Source organism: Triticum dicoccoides, chromosome 2A (genome assembly GCF_002162155.2).
Source record: "Triticum dicoccoides isolate Atlit2015 ecotype Zavitan chromosome 2A, WEW_v2.0, whole genome shotgun sequence".
NCBI classification, from domain to species: Eukaryota; Viridiplantae; Streptophyta; class Magnoliopsida; order Poales; family Poaceae; genus Triticum; species Triticum dicoccoides.
The window spans coordinates 401,311,761-401,321,533 of NC_041382.1; positions in this window are offsets into that span (position 1 = coordinate 401,311,761).

Genomic DNA, 9,773 nt, shown 5'->3' on the forward strand with positions numbered 1-9,773 from the left:
GACGGGGTGGGGTTAGGGTTTCGGGCGTGTGGGGTTATGGGGGAATGGGGGCCGGTCTGGGCCAGTGGGCTGGTCCAGTTGGGCCACGGCCCAGGGAGAGGGTTCTTTCACTTCTTTTTTTTTGTTAGCTTTAGGTTTTAGCTTTTCTGTTTTGTATTTTCTGTTTTGTATTTACTTTCTTTTATTTATTTTCTTTTCTGTTTTTAAATCATTTTAAATTATCTAGAGATTTTATAAAAATGTGTTTGCTTTATTATAATTACTCTTGTAATATTCGGCACCCACCGAACATTTTTGTTTCAACTTTCAAAAACTTTTATTGTTGTCATTAATTTAGATTTGAATTCGACGCGGTTTGATCTAACGAAAGCCTAGCAACAGTACCCGAGGTGACGTGGCACGATTAGCGTGGAATTACTGTAGCAAGATTATCCGGGCATTACAGTCGTCTACCCCGCCGGCTGCACTACTACGTGGCAGACGCGCTCCTTCTCCTTCGTCTCCCGACGCTCTTCCTCCTCCCCCATGCCCAACGGGCACGGCGCTCCTCCTCCTCGCCCTCGTCCTACATCTAGCGCTCGTTGTCGGTGTGCTCCACCACCAGGTGGACCTGTCGCCAGTGCTCTAGGTAGGCAGCCTCCTGCTCCAGCGTGAGGAGGGCGCGGCGCTTGCGCACGTCCTCTGCGTGTGCCCACAGCGATCGCAACACCGCAAGCACGGGGATGCAGTGCAAGTTGATGTGTCAGTCGTGGAGGGTTACATCCGGCCATGACAATGGCTGGCGGTAATGCCAATGACACCGTGCTTGGTGCACCCGAATGTACAGCCTGTCCGGTCGCCGGCCGCACGCGGTTGCATTTCGGATGCTGACGGGGGCGGTGGCGCGGTGGAGGTGGCACGTGGGAAGAGATGGCACCGACGTCGAGCTTGCCCTTGGACTTGCCAAAGATACCCACACGGAAAGTCTTCTCTTATTTTTTTAGGGTAAATGGCTTCATATAGGAGAAGGGCATCAGCAATGGGCTTCTGTGGGCCTGCTGCAGGAGCAGACGATGATGTTATGAACGTCTGGCAAGCTCGATCTGATAACTACTCGATAGTTCAGTGTGCCATGATTTACGGCTTAGAATCGGGACTTCAAAAACGTTTTGAACGTCATGGACCATATGAGATGTTCCAAGAGTTGAAGTTAATATTTCAAGAAAATGCCCGAGTTGGGAGATATGAAGTCTCCAACAAGTTCTATAGCAGCAAGATGGAGGAGAACTGTTTTGTCAGTGAACACATACTCAAAATGTCTGGGTATCATAACCACTTGACTCAGCTGGGAGTTAATCTTCCAGATGATAGTGTTATTGACAGAGTTCTTCAATCACTCCCACAAAGCTACAAAGGCTTCGTGATGAACTATAATATGCAAGGGATGGATAATACAATTCCCGAACTCTTCGTTAAGCTCAAAGCCGCGGAGGTAGAAATTAAGAAGGAGCATCAAGAGTTGATGGTTAACAAGACCACTAGTTTCAAAAAAAAGGACAAGGGAAAAAGGGGGAATTTCAAGAAGAATGGCAAGCAAATTGCCACTCCGGGGAAGAAGGCTAAGTCTGGACCTAAGCCTGAAACTGAGTGCTTCTACTACAAAGGGACTGGTCACTGGAAGCGGAACTGCCCCAAGTATTTGGCGGATCAGAAGGATGGCAAAGTGAACAAAGGTATATGTGATATACATGTTATTGATCTGTATACCTTACTAATGCTTGTAGTAGCGCCTGGGTATTTGATACTGGTTTGGTTGCTCATATTTGTAACACGAAACACGGGCTACGGATTAAACGAAGATTGGCTAAGGATGAGGTGATGATGCGCGTCGGGAATGGTTCCAAGGTCGATGTGATCGCCTTCGGCACGCTACCTCTACATCTACCTTCAGGATTAGTTTTAGATCTGAATAATTGTTATTTGGTGTCAGGGTTGAGCATAAACATTATATGTGGATCTTGTTTGATGCAAGATGGTTATTCATTTAAATCAGAGAGTAATGGTTGTTCTATTTATATGAGTAATATATTTTATGGTCATGCACCCTTGAAGAGTGGTTAATTTTTATTAAATCTCGATTGTGGTGATACACATACTCATAATATTGATGCCAAAATATACAAAGTTGATAATGATAGTGCAACATATTTGTGGCACTACCGTTTAGGTCATATTGGTGTAAAGCACATAAAGAAACTCCATGCAGATGGGCTTTTGAAATCACTTGATTATGAATCATTTGATGCTTGCGAACCATGCCTCATGGGCAAGATGACTAAAACTTCATTCTCCAAAACAATGGAGCGAGCAATTGACTTATTGGAAATAATACATACCGATGTATGCGGTCCGATGAGTGTTGAGGCTTGCGGTGGGTATCGTTATTTTCCGACCTTCACAGATGATTTGAGCAGATATGGGTATATCTACTTAATGAAACACAAGTCTGAAACATTTGAAAAGTTCAAAAAATTTCAGAGTGAAGTGGAGAATCATCATAACAAGAAAATAAACTTTCTATGATCTGATCGCGAAGGAAAATATTTGAGTTACGAGTTTGGCCTTCATTTAAAACAATGTGGAATAGTTTCACAACTCACGCCACATGGAACACCACAGCCTAATGGTGTGTCCGAATGTCGTAACCGTACTTTATTAGATATGGTGCGATCTATGATGTCTATTACCGATTTACCACCATCATTTTGGGGTTATGCATTAGAGATAGCTGCATTCACTTTAAATAGAGCACCGTCTAAATCCGTTGAGACAACATCGTATGAACTGTGGTTTGGCAAGAAACCTAAGCTGCCATTTCTTAAAGTTTGGGGTTGTGATGCTTATGTGAAAAAGCTTCAGCCTGATAAGCTCGAACCCAAATCGGAGAAGTGTGTCTTCATAGCATACCCAAAAGAAATTGTTGGGTACACCTTCTATCACAGATCCAAAGGCAAGATCTTTGTTGTTAAGAATGGATCCTTTCTAGAGAAGGAGTTTCTCTCGAAAGAAGTGAGTGGGAGGAAAGTAGAACTTAATGAGGTAATTGTACCTTCTCTCGAATTGGAAAGTAGCTCATCACATAAAACCGTTCCAGTGATGCCTACACCAACTATAGAGGAAGCTAATGATAATGATCATGAAACTTCACAACAAGTTACTACCGAACCTCATAGGTTAACCAGAGCACGTTCCGCACCAGAGTGGTACGATAATCCTGTTATGGAATGAAGGAAATATGACCTAGAGGAAATAATGAAGTTGTTATTTATATTTCCTTATATCATGATAAATGTTTATTATTCATGCTAGAATTGTATTAACCGGAGACTTAGTACATGTCTGAATACATGGACAAACTGAGTGTCACTAGTATGCCTCTACTTGACTAGCTCGTTAATCAAAGATGGTTAAGTTTCCTAACCATCGACATGAGTTGTCATTTGATTAACGGGATCACATCATTAGAGAATGATGTGATTGACTTGACCCATCCGTTAGCTTAGCACGATGACCGTTTAGTTTGTTGCTATTTCTTTGTTCATAACTTATACATGTTCCTATGACTATGAGATTATGCAACTCCCGAATACCGGAGGAACACTTAGTGTGCTATCAAACGTCACAACATAATTGGGTGACTATAAATATGCTCTACAGGTGTCTCCGATGGTGTTTGTTGAGTTTGCATAGATCGAGATTAGGATTTGTCACTCCATGTATCGGAGAGGTATCTCTGGGCCCTCTCGGTAATGCACATCACTATAAGCCTTGCAAGAAAAGTGACTAATGAGTTTGTTACGGTGTGTTGCATTACGGAACGAGTAAAGAGACTTGCCAGTAACGAGATTGAACTAGGTATTGAGATACCGACAATCGAATCTTGGGAAAGTAACATACCGATGACAAAGGGGACAATGTTTGTTGTAATGCAGTTTGACCGATAAAGATCTTCGTAGAATATGTAGGAACAAATATGAGCATCCTAGTTCTGCTATTGGTTATTGACTGGACATGAGTCTCGGTCATGTCTACATAGTTCTCGAACCCGTAGGATCCGCAAGCTTAACGTCCGATGACGATCGGTATTATGAGTTTATGTGTTTTGATGTACCGAAGGTAGTTCAGAGTCCCGGATGTGATCACGGACATGACGAGGAGTCTCGAAATGGTCGGGACATAAAGATCGATATATTGGAAGGCTATGTTTGGACATCGGAATGGTTCCGGATGAGTTCGGGCATTTATCGGAGTACCGGGGGGTTACCGGAAACCCCCGGGGAGTCAATGGGCCTTAGTGGGAGAGAGGAGGAGGCGGCCAAGGTGGAGGGCGTGCCCCCAAGCCCAATCCGAATTGGGGGGGGGGGGGGCGGGCCCCCTTTTCTTCCCTCTCTCTCCCCCTTCCTTCCTCTCCTACTCCAACTAGGGAAGGGGGAATCCTACTCCACCAGGAGTAGGACTCCCCCTTGGGCGTGCCATGAGAGGGCCGACCCTCCCCTCCTCCACTCCTTTATATATGGGGGAGGGGCACCCCATAGACACACAAGTTGATTGCTTAGCCATGTGCGATGCCCCCCTCCACAGATTTCCACCTCGGTCATATCGTTGTAGAGCTTAGGTGAAGCCCCGCGTCGGTAACTTCATCATCACCGTCATCATGCCGTCGTGCTGACGAAACTCTCCCTCGACCTTAGCTGGATCTAGAGTTTGTGGGATGTCACTATGACGCCCCGAGACCGTTGCGCCAAGTGTCTTCCAGTTATTCGTTGCTGTTGCCTTGTCTTTCGCTTGCGTGTTGCATCTTGCCATGTCATCATCCGCATTGCATCTGTCGGATTTCGGGTTCCGGCAGACCCTTGAGGTTCGAACACTGGGGTGCGCGCGGAGATTTCGCCTTCTACCTACCTGCACCCCTCCGCCTCGCTAAGATCTAAGCTATGGAAATTACAGCACAAGAGACACAGGGTTTATACTAGTTCCGGCCACCATTATGGTGTAATACCCTACTCCAGTGTGTGGTGTGGTGGATTGCCTCTTGGGTTGATGATGATGAGAAATACAAGGAAGAACAGCCTCGCGAGGGTCTGTTCTTGGCTGAGGGGATGAACTGCTAGGAGGAGTTCAGTCACCCTTCTCTCTCTCTCTTCTCGATTCTCTCTCCGATTTCGATCCTAGCTAGTTTCTCTCTTGGCTTCTAGATTCTCCCTTCTTGATTCCGATCCTCCTACCCTGGGGGTGGCTAGTCCTATTTATAGGAAAAGGCCCTGGGCCTCTTCCCAAATATTGAGCGGGAAGGGCGCCAACAATTGGCCATTTTGAAGGGGAACATCTGGTACACTTATCCTGACTAAAGTTGGTCCTCGCCTGCCAAAGGCTCTGGTGGTGACGCTGGCTTGGGCTCCACAATGACTTCCTCCCTGCCGTTGGACTGGTTTTGGTCTCGTTGCACCGAAACGGGTGCCTTTGCTTGATGCTCTCACCTGCGCTTGCCCCCTTTGCACCAAAGAGGAAAGGAGGACACTGCGCGGCTGGCGCCCACCTAGCGCCTTTGGTCGTCATGGCTTGCATCACGGGCACCTCGTGAGGTACCCCGCCTTGATCTCTCCGCCTTCTCGCGAGCCAGCCTGATGAGGCCGTGCCTGAGGAAGCTCCGTGTCGTCCGCCCCGCGAGGCTTGGCCCATCACGAGGGTCTTGGGTCTGTGTTGATGAAGATGGGCCGCGCTGGGCCCCTTTTTGAGCCACGCCGCAGGCCGCAGGCAGGAAAGTTTGGGGACCCCATTCCCAGAATGCCGACAGTAGCCCCCGGGCCCAAGGCGCGCCCGGACTTGGCTGTGCAAGGAGGCGAAAGGGCAAGAGCGAAGCGCCGCGGGCCCTAACAGCCTGCGGCCTTGGGCGCCGCATGGCGGTTGATTCGACGTGGGCGTCTTCACTTCCCCATGGTGCCTCGGCAACTGCACGGATTGGACAAGTCCCTGCATGCAAAGCGGGTCATGATTACCTGCGATCGTGGAGGTCGGCGGTTGGCCTTCGCCGGCCATAAGTACGGAACGGCACGCGCCCTTCCAGTCCATCCCTTCTTGCTTCTCCTTCTTCCCGGTCCTTGCTCCGTCTTGCTGCGATGGCTCCGATCCGCCGGTTCTCGACGGCAGAGAAGGGAAAGGCTCCCCGAGAGGAACCAGACCCGCTCCCGCCGAAGAAACGGCTCCCCCTCCGCGGCCAGGACGAGGGGGCCCATCAGGTGGTGTCGAGGCCCTGGTGCGAGCGGCCACCGCCGGGGTTCCCGCTTCCCTTGTACACCCACATCTCTTGGACAGGCTGGCGCCCGCAGCAAAGAAGCCGAAGGGAGCTCCTGAGGTTCCATCCGTGGCAGCGCCTCTGCCCGCGAAGGAAGGTGACCGCAACGCACGGGCTTCTCCTGCCCGGTCGTCCTCGCGAGGCCTGGCTGAGCCGGCTGGGGCGAGCTCAGCCCCCATGGCCCAAGTGACTCCCGAGGTGCCTTTGCCTGCTGCCGCCACTACAGCTGTTGGGGCGCAGTAGGCTCCGCCTCAGGATGCTGTGGTCGTGCTGCCGCCTTCTCCTCCTACTCCACCGACTGCTGTCTCTCCGACTCCTCTTGCCGTTCTGGATCGTGCTGCTGCTGAGCTGGACCGGCTGTGGCAGGATCTTCTTGGCGCCGACCCTCGCTTGGTGGCCGGGCGCTTGGAGCTGGCTTCAGGACGGATTCGCTCCGACGCTTCTATTCGGGCGGCGCTGGTCCAGGCCTCGACGGCTTGCGATGAGGAGAGGCAGGCCGTCCTTGAGGCGAAGGCTGCTCGTGACGCAGCCCTGGGGGAGATGGTCGACGTCCGTGGTCGCTGCAAGGCGCTGGAGGACGAGCTGCAAGGCCTGCGGGACCAGCTCGCGAAAGAGGCCCGCCTTCTCCAAGAGCAGGAAGAAGGCGTGAAGGCTCGCGAGGCGGCCATCAAGGAGAGGGAGGTCAAGCTCAGGAGGCGCCGTGACCGCCTAGGTGCGCTGGAGCAGGAGTTGGGGCGAGGAAGGTCGAGCTGGACGACAAGGCCCAGGTTCTTGCCGAGGACCGCGTGGCCTTCGCAGAGATGGAGGCGAAGGCTCGCTCCTCGCTGAGGACGCTTTACGACAGCGGCCTGGAGAGCCCGCTGGCTGGCGCCGAGGACAGCCCCGCCAAGCTGCTTCCCTTCCCGGTTCGCACTCTTGAAGATGTCGCCCTTGGCCTTGGCTCCCACGGCCGAGGCCGAGGCGCGTGTCCTGTCTTCTGCAGCGCTGACGCGGGTCCTCACCCACATCTACCTTCACGATCCCGGTGTCGACCTCGATAGCCTGCTAGAGCCAGTAAGCGGCGAGCGTGCCGCTGCCACTGCCGTGGCCGTGAAGGGTCACGCGGAGGCTCTGCTGGGGAAGTTTCGGGCCTTCAGCATCAAGCCGAAGCAAGGCGCTGCCGACCCCGCCGCTCCATGAGGCGAACCCACTCCGCGCTGCTCCACCGCCGACAAGTGACTCCGTTGTGGCTCATGTCCTGCCTTTAATTCCTGCACATGTATCATGCCTCGGGGAGGCGTTTAAACTTGCATTTGGCATTGAGATAACAGTGTGGACTGTAATATTTGCTTTTGAATTCCTTGAAATTTACGCTTTTCCTTCCTACTTGCTTATGTTCTACGCCGGCAGAGCCTGGCCCCGCGCATACCTCAGCCGCCGTTAGCTCCGACCGGAAACCAGGACGGGACCAAGGAGTGAGGGGCTACGTGACAAGTTAGGCTCCTGAGTCGCGATGCTCAGGAGTCCCCCTTGGCGCACGAACAGCAAGTAGGGAGGTGTGATGTGGGTGGATCTACCGTTCTACGTCTGCAGAGCCCGGCCGCGCTCATACCTCAACCGTCGTTAGCCTTTCGGAACTAAGGAGTGAGGGGCTACGTGACCAGTTAGGCTCCGGAGTCGCGATGCTCAGGAGTCCCCCTTGACGCTCAAACGGCCTTCGTACCTTTGCTCCGCTCGGGGAGAGACGCGTGACGAACCAGGCCCGGGGGGCCTGGCTGGGTGGCGTGTGTCTGGGCGTGACCCAGGCGCAGCCCCCATGCCCAGCCCCCTCGCGCGGCACTCCCGAGGGGAGGCGTTACGATGAGGCTAGACACTGAGCTCTGGGCTCCCTGAGGTTGATGCGGCCCGGGGGCCGCCCTCAGTTGTTTATCACCAGCGCGGAGCATAGCGCTTCCGTATGTGTACGGGCATAGCCGCTCCTCGGCAGTGTCGTCAGCCAGCATGGAGCATGGTGCTTCCACTGGTACGTGGGAGGGGGCTCCCCTCCGGAAGGAGCCCCCGGGCGTGTACAGCCCTGCCCTGACATGTGGTTGGCACGGTAGGGCCTGGCAAGGTGTATCTGGGCACCCGTGAGCCACCGCGGGACTCACGGGGCCCTACCTCTAGGCGGGTTCCGCCTGGCACTGGGCCTTATCTTGTGATGTGTCCCTGCAAATTTGGTTAGATGCCGGCACTCTACGTCCTCGGGTCCCGGCCCTCGAGCTGGTCTCAACCGTCGCTGGTATGCCAAGTCGCGATGCCGTGGACAAGGCCAGAGGGTGAGGGCTGGAGAGCCAGTAAGAGCCCTGAGTCGCGATGCTCAGGTACCCCCCCTTTAACGTGCAAGTGGTCGGCATGGAGAAGAAGAGGTGACATGGACAGGCATCAAATAATCAAGCATGGTGGGTCGAACACATAGCCGGAAATAAACGCAAAAGGGATACATGCCGCTGGGTCTGGCCCGAGCGACTTGGGGGATGATGCAGCCCGAGGGGCGCCCCCAACAAGGTAAGCTAACAACATGAAATAAAAGGGATACATGCCGCAGGGACGGACCCACGCGGCCTGGGAATAATGCAGCCCTGGCGGGCGCTCCCAGCTGGAAATGAAACTTGAAAGATGTCACCTGATGATGTTGAGGACAAAGGAGTGTTGGTGTAGCAGACTCGGTGGGCTGCGGAAGCCGATCCTCACGAGCCCCCAGGCCCAGGGTCCTCGGGAGGCTCCGGAGGTGCTGGTGGCTCCTCGCGGCCATCTCCATCTCCGCCAGGGCTGCGGAACGCCTGGCCTCTTGAGCCTCCATGATGCCCCTCATGAGGCGCTGGTACGTGGCAGCCACGTTCGGCAAGCCGTAAGGCATGCGAACGTAGCTGTGGGGTGGACCTTCGCAGTGCCCCACTCGCGAGGGCCATAGGCGCTCCAGAGAGGCGACTCGATTGAGCCCTGGTATGTCGATGCACACGCGCAGCCCACCATCCTCGCCTGGATGGGGAGCCACAGCTGGTAGGCGGCGGCCGCCTTTCATGACTCTTGACTCCTGTAGCTCCTGAATGGCCTTGCTGACGAACTCCTGAGGGTCTGGCTCTCCTTGCCTTACTCCTTCTTGAGGGAAACGTGCTTCGAAACACGCCTCCATGTGGTGCCCAAGCGCCTCCCTCGTGACCTTAGCCAGGTCGGTGGCCCTCCAGGAGAGAGCCCCCGAGCCCTGCCTGAGGAGGGCGCCGGGCGCGCTTTCCTATGTGATGGAAGGAGGTTCCCCCTGGGAAGGCGCGGGCCCTGAGGGGCCTGCCTCCTGAGGGGCCGGGCCGGACGATGTCTTCTTCTTGGGGACGGTCTCGGGAAGCCTCCTGCTTCCGCGATCCGGGTCTTCCAGTGATGCGGCCTGAAAGGCTCGTTCCAGGGAACACACCGCGTCCTTCTCTTC